Here is a 10255-nt window from a genome sequence, read left to right on the forward strand (position 1 = left end):
TTATTAGATCACATACTATCTTACTTTTAATTTTTTGAGGAAACACTATACTGTTTTCCACAGTGATTGGGCCAATTTACATGCCCATGGGCGGTGCACAAGGGTTCCTTTGTTTCCACATCCTTACCAACACTTGTTATTTCTTGTCATTTTGATTTTAGCCATTCTAACTGGTATTAGGTGATATCCCATTGTGGTTTTGATTTGCATTTCCCTGACTAGTGTTGAGCATCTGTTCATGTATCTGTTAGCCATCTGTATGTCTTCTTTGGTAAAATGCCCATTCAGGTCTTCTGCCCATTTTTTTAAAAAGATTTTATTTATTTATTTGACAGACAGAGATCACAAGTAGGCAGAGAGATAGGCAGAGAGAGAGTGGGGGAGGCAGGCTCCCTACCTAGCAGAAAGCCGGATGCGGGGCTCAATCCCAGGACCCTGAGATCATGACCCGAGCTGAAGGCAGAGGCTTAACCCACTGAGCCACCCAGGTGCCCCTTCTGCCCATTTTTTAATTGAATTGTGTGGTGTTTCGGTATTGAGTTGTATAAGTTCTTTATACATTTTGGATATGAACCCATTATTAGATATAGCATTTGCAAATGTCTTCTCTCATTCAGTAGGTCATCTTTCTATTTTGTTGATGATTTCCTTTGCTATGTAAAAGCTCTTAATTTTGATGTAGTCCCAAGAGTTTATTTTTGCTTTTGTCTCCCTTGCATTAGGAGACATATCAAGAAAATGTTGCTGCGGCTGATGTCAGAGAAACTGCTGCCTTTGCTCTCTTCTAGGATTTTTATGGTTTCAGGTTTCACATTTAGGTCTTTAATCCATTTGCAGTTCATTTTTATATATAGTGGATGGTCCAGCTTCACTTTTTTGTAAGTAGCCGTCCGGTTTTCCCAGCACCATTTGTTGAAGAAACTGTCTTTTCCCCATTGTATAATATTCTTGCCTCCTTTGTTATGGATTAATTGACCATATAATTGTGGATTTATTTCTGAGGTCTCTATTCTGTTCCATTGGTCTATGTGTCTGCTTTTGTGACAATACCACACTCTTTGGATTACTATAGATTTATAGTAGATCTTGAAATCTGGTATTGTGGTACCTCCAAATTTGTTCTTTCTCAGGATTGTTTTGGGTCTTTGGAGTCTTTTGTGGTTCCACACAAATTTTAGTAATATTTGTTTTAGTTTTGTGAAAGCTGCTGTTGGCGGGGAGGTGCACCTATGTGGCTCAGTTGGTTAAATGTCTGCCTTTGGCTCAGGTCATCATCACAGAGGCCTGGGATAGAGCCCAGTGTCAGGCTCCTTGTATAGTGAGGAGTGTGTTTCTCCCTCTGCCCCTCCCCCTGCTCATGTTCTCTCTCCCTCCCTCCCTCCTTCCCTCTCAAATAAATAAATAAAATATATTTTTAAAAGATTTTATTTATTTATTTGACAGATAGGGATCACAAGTAGGCAGAGAGGCAGGCAGAGAGAGAGGAGGGAGCAGGCCCCCTGCTGAGAAGAGAGCCCAATGTGGGGCTCCATCCCAGGACCCTGAGATCATGACCTGAGCAGAAGGCAGAGGCTTTAACCCACTGAGTCACCCAGGCACCCCAACAAATAAAATTTAAAAAAAACAGAAAGAAAAATGCTGTTGATATTTTGATAGGGCTTGCATCGAATTTGTAGATTGCTTTGGGTAATGTGGACATTTTAACCATGTTAATTCTTCCAATCCAGGAGCATGGAATGTCTTTCCATTTGTTGGTGTCATCTTCAATTTCTTTCATCAGTGCTTTACAGTTTTCAGAGTATGGGTCTTTCACATCTTTGGATAAGTTTATTCCTAGGTATTTTTTTTTGATGCAATTTTAGATTTTTCTTTTAAATTTCCCTTTCTGCTACTTTGTTGTTTGGTTGTAGAAGCTCCATCCATTTCTGTATTAATTTCATATCCTGCCACTTTACTGAATTTATTGATTATCTTCTAGTAGTTTTTCTGCAGAGTCTTTAGAATTTTTTATGTATCATATCGTGTCATCTGCAGATAGTGACAGTTTAACTTCTTCTTAACAACGTGGATTCCTCTTATTTCTTTCACTTGTCTGATTGCTGTGGCTAGGACTTCCAGTATTATGTTAAGTAAAAGAGGTGAGAGTAGACTTCTTTGTCTTGTTCCTGACCTTGGAGGGAAAGCTCTCAGTTTTTTACCATTAAGTATGATGTAAGCAAGCTATGGGTTTTTCATATATGGCCTTTACTATGTTAAGGTATATTCAAAACCCACTCTGTTGAGAGTTTTTATCATGAATGGATGCTGAATCTTGCAAATGCTTTTTCTGCATCTGTTGAGATGGTCAGATGATTTCTATTCTTCATTTTGCTGATATGGTGTGTGGTGTTAATTGATTTCTGAGTATGAGCCATCCCCGCCTCCCTGGAATAACTGCCACCGGCTCATGGTGAGTGATCTTTTAAAGGTATTGTTGTAGGCAGTTTGCTAATATTTTGTTGAGGATTCTCGCTGCTATGTTCATAAGGCATATTAGCCTACAGTTTTTTTTCTTTGTGGTGTCTTTCTCTGGCTTTGGTGTCAGGATAATGACGGCCTCATATAATATATTTGGAAGCGTTACTTCCTCTTCTGTTTTTTGGGAATAGTTTGAGGAGAGTAAGTATTAATTCTTCATAAAATATCTGGTAAATTTCCCTCTGAATCCATCCTGTCCTGGACTTTTACTTTTTGGTAGTTTTCTGATTACCAATTCGATTTTGTTACTTATAATTGATCTGTTTAGATTTTCTATTCTTGGTTCAGTTTTGGAAGATTGTATGTTTCTAGGAATTTATCCGTTTCTAACAGGTTGTCCAGGTTTTTAGCATATAATTTTTCACAGTGTTCTCTTATAATCCTTTGTATTTCTGTGGTGTGTCATGATGTCCCTCTCATTTTTTTTCTTATTTATTTGGGTACTTTCTCTTTTTTTGATAGATCTGGCTGAGGGTTTGTCAATTTTGTTTGTATTCTTGAAGAACCAGCTCTTCATTTTATTGATTTTCTCTATGGTCGTTTCAGTCTTTGTGTCGTTTATTTCTGCTCTGATTTTTATTATTTCCTTTCTTCTACTTACTTTGGGTTTTGTTCTTATTTTTCTAGTTCCTTTAGGTGTAAGGTTACATTCTTTATTTGAGGTTTTTTTGTTTGTTTGTTTGTTTCTTGAGGTAGGCCTGTATCTTTACATACTTCCCTCTTAGAACTGCTTTTACTATCCCCCAAACATTTTGGACAACTGTGTTTTCATTATCATTTGTCTCCATGTATTTCTTTTATTTCTTCTTTGATTTCTTTGTTGACTCATTTGCTGTTTGGTGTCATATTGTTTAATCTCCATGTGTTTGTGGGTTTACCAGCTTTTTTCTTGTGACTGATTTCTAGTCTCATACCATTGTGCTTGGAAAAGATGTATGGTATGATTTCAGTCCTCTTAAATTGATCAAGACTTGTTTAATGCCTTACATGTGATTTATTCTGGAGAATGTTCCATGTACACTTGAAAAGAATGTGTGTTTTATTTTCAGATGGAATATTCTGTATGTATATACCTGTTATGTCCATGTGACATAATATGTCCATCATTCAAAGACATTGTTTCCTTATTGATTTTCTGTCTGGACGATTTATCCTTTGATGTGAGTGGAGTGTTAAAGTCCCCTGATATTATTGTATCACCATCAATTCTCTCTTTATGTCCATTCATATTTACTTTATGTATTTAGGTGCTCCAGTGGGTGTGTAGATATTTACAATTATTATATCCTTTTGTTGAATTGATCCTTTAATCATTAGGTAATGCCCTCCTTTTTCATGTTAGAGTCTTTTTTTGTTTGTTTTTGCAGTCTTTATTTTATTTTATTTTTTTAAAGATTTTATTTATTTATTTGACAGATAGCGATCACAAGTAGGCAGAGAGGCAGGCAGAGAGAGAGGAGGAAGCAAGCTCCCTGCTGAGCAGAGATCCTGATGTGGGGCTGGATCCCAGGACCCTGGGATCATGACCTGAGCCAAAGGCAGAGGCTTTAACGCACTGAGCCACCCAGGCGCCCCTGCAGTCTTTATTTTAAAGTTTGTTTTATCTGATGTAAGTATTGCTACTTTGCCTTTCCCCCCCCTCCTCTTCTTCCATTTGTATGGTGAATGTTTTTCCATCCCTTCCCTTTCAGTCTGTATGTGTTTTTAGGTCTGAGGTGAGTCTCTTATAGGTGACATAGGTGAGTCTTATCTTCTTATCCACTCTACCCTCCTAGGTCTTTTGACAGCATTTAGGCCATTTATATTTAAGTAGTTTCTACACCTAACATAGGGCTTAACCTCATGACCCTAAGGTTAAGAGTCACCCTCTATACTGACTTAGTCAGCCAGGTTCCCCTAGGCCATTTACATTTAAGTAATTATTGACAGGTCTGTACTTATTGCCATTTTAAAATTTGTCTTCTGGGTATTTTTATAGATTTTCTTTGTTCCTTCTTCTCTTGCTCTTTCTTTGTGGATGATGGGTTTCTATAGTGCAATGTTTGGCTGTCTTTCTCTTTTTTGTTTGTGTATCTATCATAAGTTTTGTGTTTGTGGCTACAATAAAGTTCATATACAACATCCTAAGTAAATAGCTGTCTATATTAATTTGATGGTCATTTAAGTTCAAACACATTCTGGAAAAAAATAGAAAAAAGCCCTTTTTTCTTTTTCATTCTCACTTTTTCTTCCCTTTTCTACATTTTATGTATACGTTGTCATATTTTACATCTTTTTTTTTTAAAGATTTTATTTATTTATTTGACAGAGATCACAAGTAGGCAGAGAGGCAGGCAGAGAGAGAGAGAGAGAGGGGGGAAGCAGGCTCCCCGCTGTGCAGAGAGCCCGATGCGGGGCTTGATCCCAGGACCCTGGGATCATGGCCCGAGCTGAAGACGAGGCTTTAACCCACTGAGCCACACAGGTGCCCCATATTTTACATCTTTTAATCATAATTTTCTTATGTCTAATCACAGTCATTTCCTTTCCACTTAAAGAAGTCTCTTTAACATTTCCTGTTAGGCTGGTTTCCAGCTGATAAACTCCTTTATCTTTTTGTCCAGGGAAAGTCTTTATCTCACTTTCAAATATGAATGATAACCTTGCCGGGTAGAGTATTCTTGGTGGTAGGTGTTTCCCTTCAGCACTTTGAAGATAGCATGCCACTCCCTTCTGGCCTGCAAAACTGCTGCTGAAATATCAGCTGATCGCCTTATAGGTTATCCCTTGTAGATGACTTTTTGTTTCTCTCCAGCTGCTTTTAAGATTCTCTTCTTATCTTCTTTTCCTGTAGAAAATCTCTTCTTATCTTTGACATTTTAGGTATTATGGACCTTCTTGGGTTCATCTTGTTTGGAAATCTCTGTGCTTCTTGGACTTGGCTATTTCCTTCTCTAGGTTAGGAAAGTTTTCTGCTATTATTTCTTCCAGGTAGGTCTTCACACCTCTCTCATTTCTTCTGGGATCACCGTATTGTGAATATTTGTTTACTTGATATTGTCTGAGAGATGTTTTCATTTATCCTCATTTTTTTAAATTATTTTTTTGTTTTGCCATGCAGCCCATGTGCTCTCCATTACCCTGTGTTCTAGATGGCAGATACCTTGTCCTGCATACTCCCATCTATGGCTGATTCTCTGTGGTATGTTTTATATTTCAGTTCTTGTATTCTTCAGCTCTGACTAGTTCTTTTTAATATTTTCTATCTTCCTATTGAAGGTCTCACTGAGCTCTTCCATTCTTTTCTCCAACCCAGTGAGCATCTTCACAATAATTACTCTAAATTCTTTATCAGGTGGGATACCTACGTGGCTCAGTCAGTAGAGCATGTGAACTCAATTTCAGGGTCATGAATTCAAGCTCCATGTTATAGCTACTTAAAAATTTTTTTAAGAAATTCTTTATCGGGGTGCCTGGGTGGCTCAGTGGGTTAAAGCCTCTGCCTTCGGCTCAGGTCATGATCCCAGGGTCCTGGGATCGAGCCCCGCATTGGGCTCTCTACTTAGCAGGGAGCCTGCTTCCCTTCCTCTCTCTCTGGCTGCCTCTCTGCCTACCTGTGGTCTCTGTCTGTCAAATAAATAAATAAAATCTTTTTAAAAAATTCTTTATCAAGCATGTTTCTGCCTTACCCCTGTTTTACCTAGTTCTTATCCTGAGGTGTTTTTTTTTCCTTGTTCTTGTTCTTTTTTCTTTTTTGGATCATATTCCTCAGTCTCCCCATTTTGCTTGACCTTCTGTGAGTATGTTTGTGGATTAGGAGGAATGGCTACTTCTCCTAAACTTGAAGGTGTAGTCTTGTCAATAATGTCCCCTTTGTAGATTGTGTGCTTGGTGGCTTTTGCTGGCTGGCTGGAGCTGTGGCTGTATATGCTAGTCATTGTCTTAAACAGTGGCTTTTTAGAAATGTCAGTCAGAGAAAGGCAAATACGATATGATTTCACTCATGTGTGGAATTTAAGATGAACATAGGGGAAGAAAAATAAAAATAAAACAAGATAAAAACAGAGATAAAGGCAAACCACAAGAGACTCTTAACTATGGAGAACAAACTGAGGGTTGCCAGAGGGGAGGAGGATGGGGGGGTGCACTAAAAGGGTGATGGGTATTAAGGAGAGCATGTGTTGGGATGAGTACTGGGTGTTGTTATGTAAGTGATGAATCACTAAATTCCACTCCTGAAACCAATACTACCCTGTATGTTAATGAATTTCACACTGAATTTAAATAAAATCTTGGAAGAAAAAAAGTAGTGGTTTTCTACAGGAAGAAGATAATGATAATGACAAGAATAAGAATAGAAGAAGAAAAGAAGAATGGAAATAAGAAAAAAGCAGAAAAGGAAAAAAAAAAAAGCACAACAAATGAGAACAAAACCAAGCCAAAAATAACACAAATTAAAATAAGACAAGACAAATTTTTTTAAAAATGAAAAAGTAAGATAAAATACAAATTAAGAAAAAAATTTTAATTAAAACCAAAACAAAACAAAAAAAGAAAAAATACACCATGTCTTATTTTCTGTCTCCCAGCAACACAGAGGTTAGTAAGGTTACAAGCTCTCTGTGGAGACTGGACCTACCACTTACAGCATTGAGACCCTGTTCCGCTCTGGGCTTTTAAGATGGAGGAGGAGAGAGCAACCCCACAGTTCTTTGGTTTTTATGAACTCTGGCATTTTTTCTGTGTCTCAGTGAGACCAGAGCTGGTGTGGGCTTGTGGACCCTGGGCTTGTTGAGGTTAAGAACTCCCTGTGACAGCTGGACCTGCCTGTGATGGTGTCCAGACTCTGCCTTAAGAAGGAGTGAGAGCATAAACCGTAAACCGTATGACTGTCGTCCCTCTACCACAGAATGTTCTCGCAGCTCCTCTGCTCCTGGGTCGTCTCGCCTTGTCTCTTCCATTTGTTAGTTGCTCTTTTAAATCACAGCCTTTTTCTGTGCCCCGGGACAGAGGGATGTGTTCTCTGTCCCTCAGTCCCTCTTTCCCCGCGGCCACTGACAGCATGGGGGTTGGGGTCAGGGGTTTCTTTCCTTCCAATGTCTCTTGCTCTTCTCTTGTCATTCTCTCTGCCTTTGGTTGCTCAGTAGCTCTTCAGTCAGCCCTCAGTACTTCAGGGGAACTTGTTCTATGAGTAGGTGTAATTTAATGTATATTCTGGTGGGGAAAGTGAGTTCGGGGTCTTCCTGCATTCTTGCATCTTGGGCCTGACTCCCAAGAACTCCTAGAAACTGCATTTTTTTAATAGAGTCTTCAGGAGATTCTGATACAGGGGTTTCTGGGACCACATGATATGAAAAACTATCCAGAAATATTTGGTAAAGAGTAGTCTCTTGCAATAAATTTTCTTGTGGGAGACAATTTGCAATGCGAGACCTGGATTAATTCTGCCTGTTCAGTTTACTACTTGTGGGATGATCCATGAGTCAAATCACTGAGTCTGAGTTTCCTTTCTTTGCCCCACACCAAATATGGAACGCCAAGCCCTGGAGTGCAGTTTAGATTTTTGAGGTCTAAGGCAATCCTTTAGTTTTCCCAGCTGTAAAATGGGAATAGTAATCCATGTAATATTGTTTAATGGCTGTCTCGGAAATTCATGTGTTTATGCTTCAGGCTCTGAAGGAGTGATATTATCCTGAGAGGCTTTTTAAAAAAATTTTTATAAAACTTCTACCCATGATGTATATAATCATAAAAAACCTAGGGAGTATAGTTTTCATGGTTGGTTTGATGAAAGAATGGTCAAGTAGATAGATAGGAGAAAGTCTCCCTCCATTCTTGAAACTATAGAAAGCAGACACTCTTGGGAAACAAAACTGATGGATGATTTTCCCAACAACAGGAGTATCATGAGGTGTTGTGAGTCCAGAGATGATATCTAGTGAGAGAAACCTGCAACTTGGATAAGTCTGCAATTCTGATTGGTTCTCTTACTTCACAATTTGTTATCCTGTTGTCATAAAGGGACATACATTTATAAATGGTATAAATTCTTGGGGTACTATATCAATACTACCCTTAGACTGAGGGAGGAGGGGCCCCTGACTTTGTCCTTATGCTTTACAAGGTCCCACACTTCATAAGTACCCACAAAAAATGTAAATTTTTTAAAAGCAGACATGGCATCTCTGCTGCTCAGAATCTGGTGCTTAATCCTGGCAGAGCAGGATTTGTACAACCTCAACATCCAGCCCAGGGGAAATGCATCTCTGTGTCTCACCTTCTTCGCTCAGAGAGGAAAGAAGTTGTATTGTGCAAGTTTCTGTGTTGGGAGGGTGCTGATTTGAGAGACACACACCGGGTCTGGAGTGCAGGGAGGAGCTGCGCAACAGAAGTGGTTAGATTTAGAGAAAAGGCAAATTTTTCCATCTGCTTAAAGCTTTCCTCTTAGCCCAAATGAAGAGTTATTTTCCAGTACATTAGTACTGGCTGCCTCTCTCCTGGCTTCTCTTCTTATTCTAATTCCTGGCTCAAGAAGTCCTCATGAATCCATACAGTATTCGCAACAGTTGCATATGGTGGTCAAATAACATTCTGCAAATTAAGAAATGCACAGTCCTCTTAAACCTGTAAGCACGTAGATTTAGATTTCTACACTAAGCCAAACTTCCTTCTGCATTTGGACTCTTCTTTGGAGCCAACTTGCCCATGAATGGTTGTTTGGTACCAGTGTTTAGAGATAAAATGATATAGGACTAGATTTTCATACCCAGACAATAGAGTACGGGAGTTCTCCAACCTATCTTTTGAATATATAGGCAGTAACAGCATTTTAAGATTTATTTATTTATTTGACAGAGAGATCACAAGTAGGCAGAGAGGCAGGCAGAGAGAGAGGGGGAAGCAGGCTCCCTGCCGAGCAGAGTCCGATGTGGGGCTCGATCCCAGGACCCCGAGATCATGACCTGAGCCGAAGGCAGAGGCTTTAACCCACTGAACCACCCAGGCGCCCCCGTAACAGCATTTTAAATGCTAGTAATAAGAAGGCTATGATACAATGAAAACAAACCTAGAGGTTAAAAATAGAAGGCAACAGAAGAGCTGGCTTTCTTTATGTTCATTTGGAACAAGAGTCCATTTATCAGTCAAATCTGCTTTTTGGCTATTATGATTTTTTAATAGTTCCATTGAAATATAATCTATATACTGTGCAGTTCACCCACTTAAAGGGCCCAATTCAGTAGCTTTCAGCGTTTCACAGAGCAACCATTAGCACAGTAAGTTTTAGAAGATTCCCATCACTCCCAAAACACAATTCCACACCCTTTCTTGACACCTGTGATCCTGCCACTCACGCCAGCCCCAGGCAACCTGTCTACTGTCTCTCTCTGTAGATTTGCCTTCTCTGAGCTTTTCATATCCATAGACCTTTTGTGGTTGGCTCTTTCATTCAGCATAATGTTTTCGAGGTTCTTCTATATTGTAACGCGTATCAGTGCCACATTTCTTTGGAATAAATGTAATAAGTGCTATACTTATTTGTACTGCTGAGTAATATTCCACTGGGGGACTATCCCTTCCTTAATAGGTCAACTCATCAGTCGATGAATTTGCTTTTTGGCTATTAGGAATAATGCTGCTTGAGCATTCACGTACAAGTTGATGGGAACGTGTTTTCCTTTCTCTTGGGTATATTCCTAGGAGTGGAATCACCGGGCTGTATGGTAGCACCACGTTTAACATGCAATAAGCTGCCGAACTG

The sequence above is a fragment of the Meles meles genome, chromosome 13, assembly GCF_922984935.1.
Source record: "Meles meles chromosome 13, mMelMel3.1 paternal haplotype, whole genome shotgun sequence".
In the NCBI taxonomy this organism is placed as follows: domain Eukaryota; kingdom Metazoa; phylum Chordata; class Mammalia; order Carnivora; family Mustelidae; genus Meles; species Meles meles.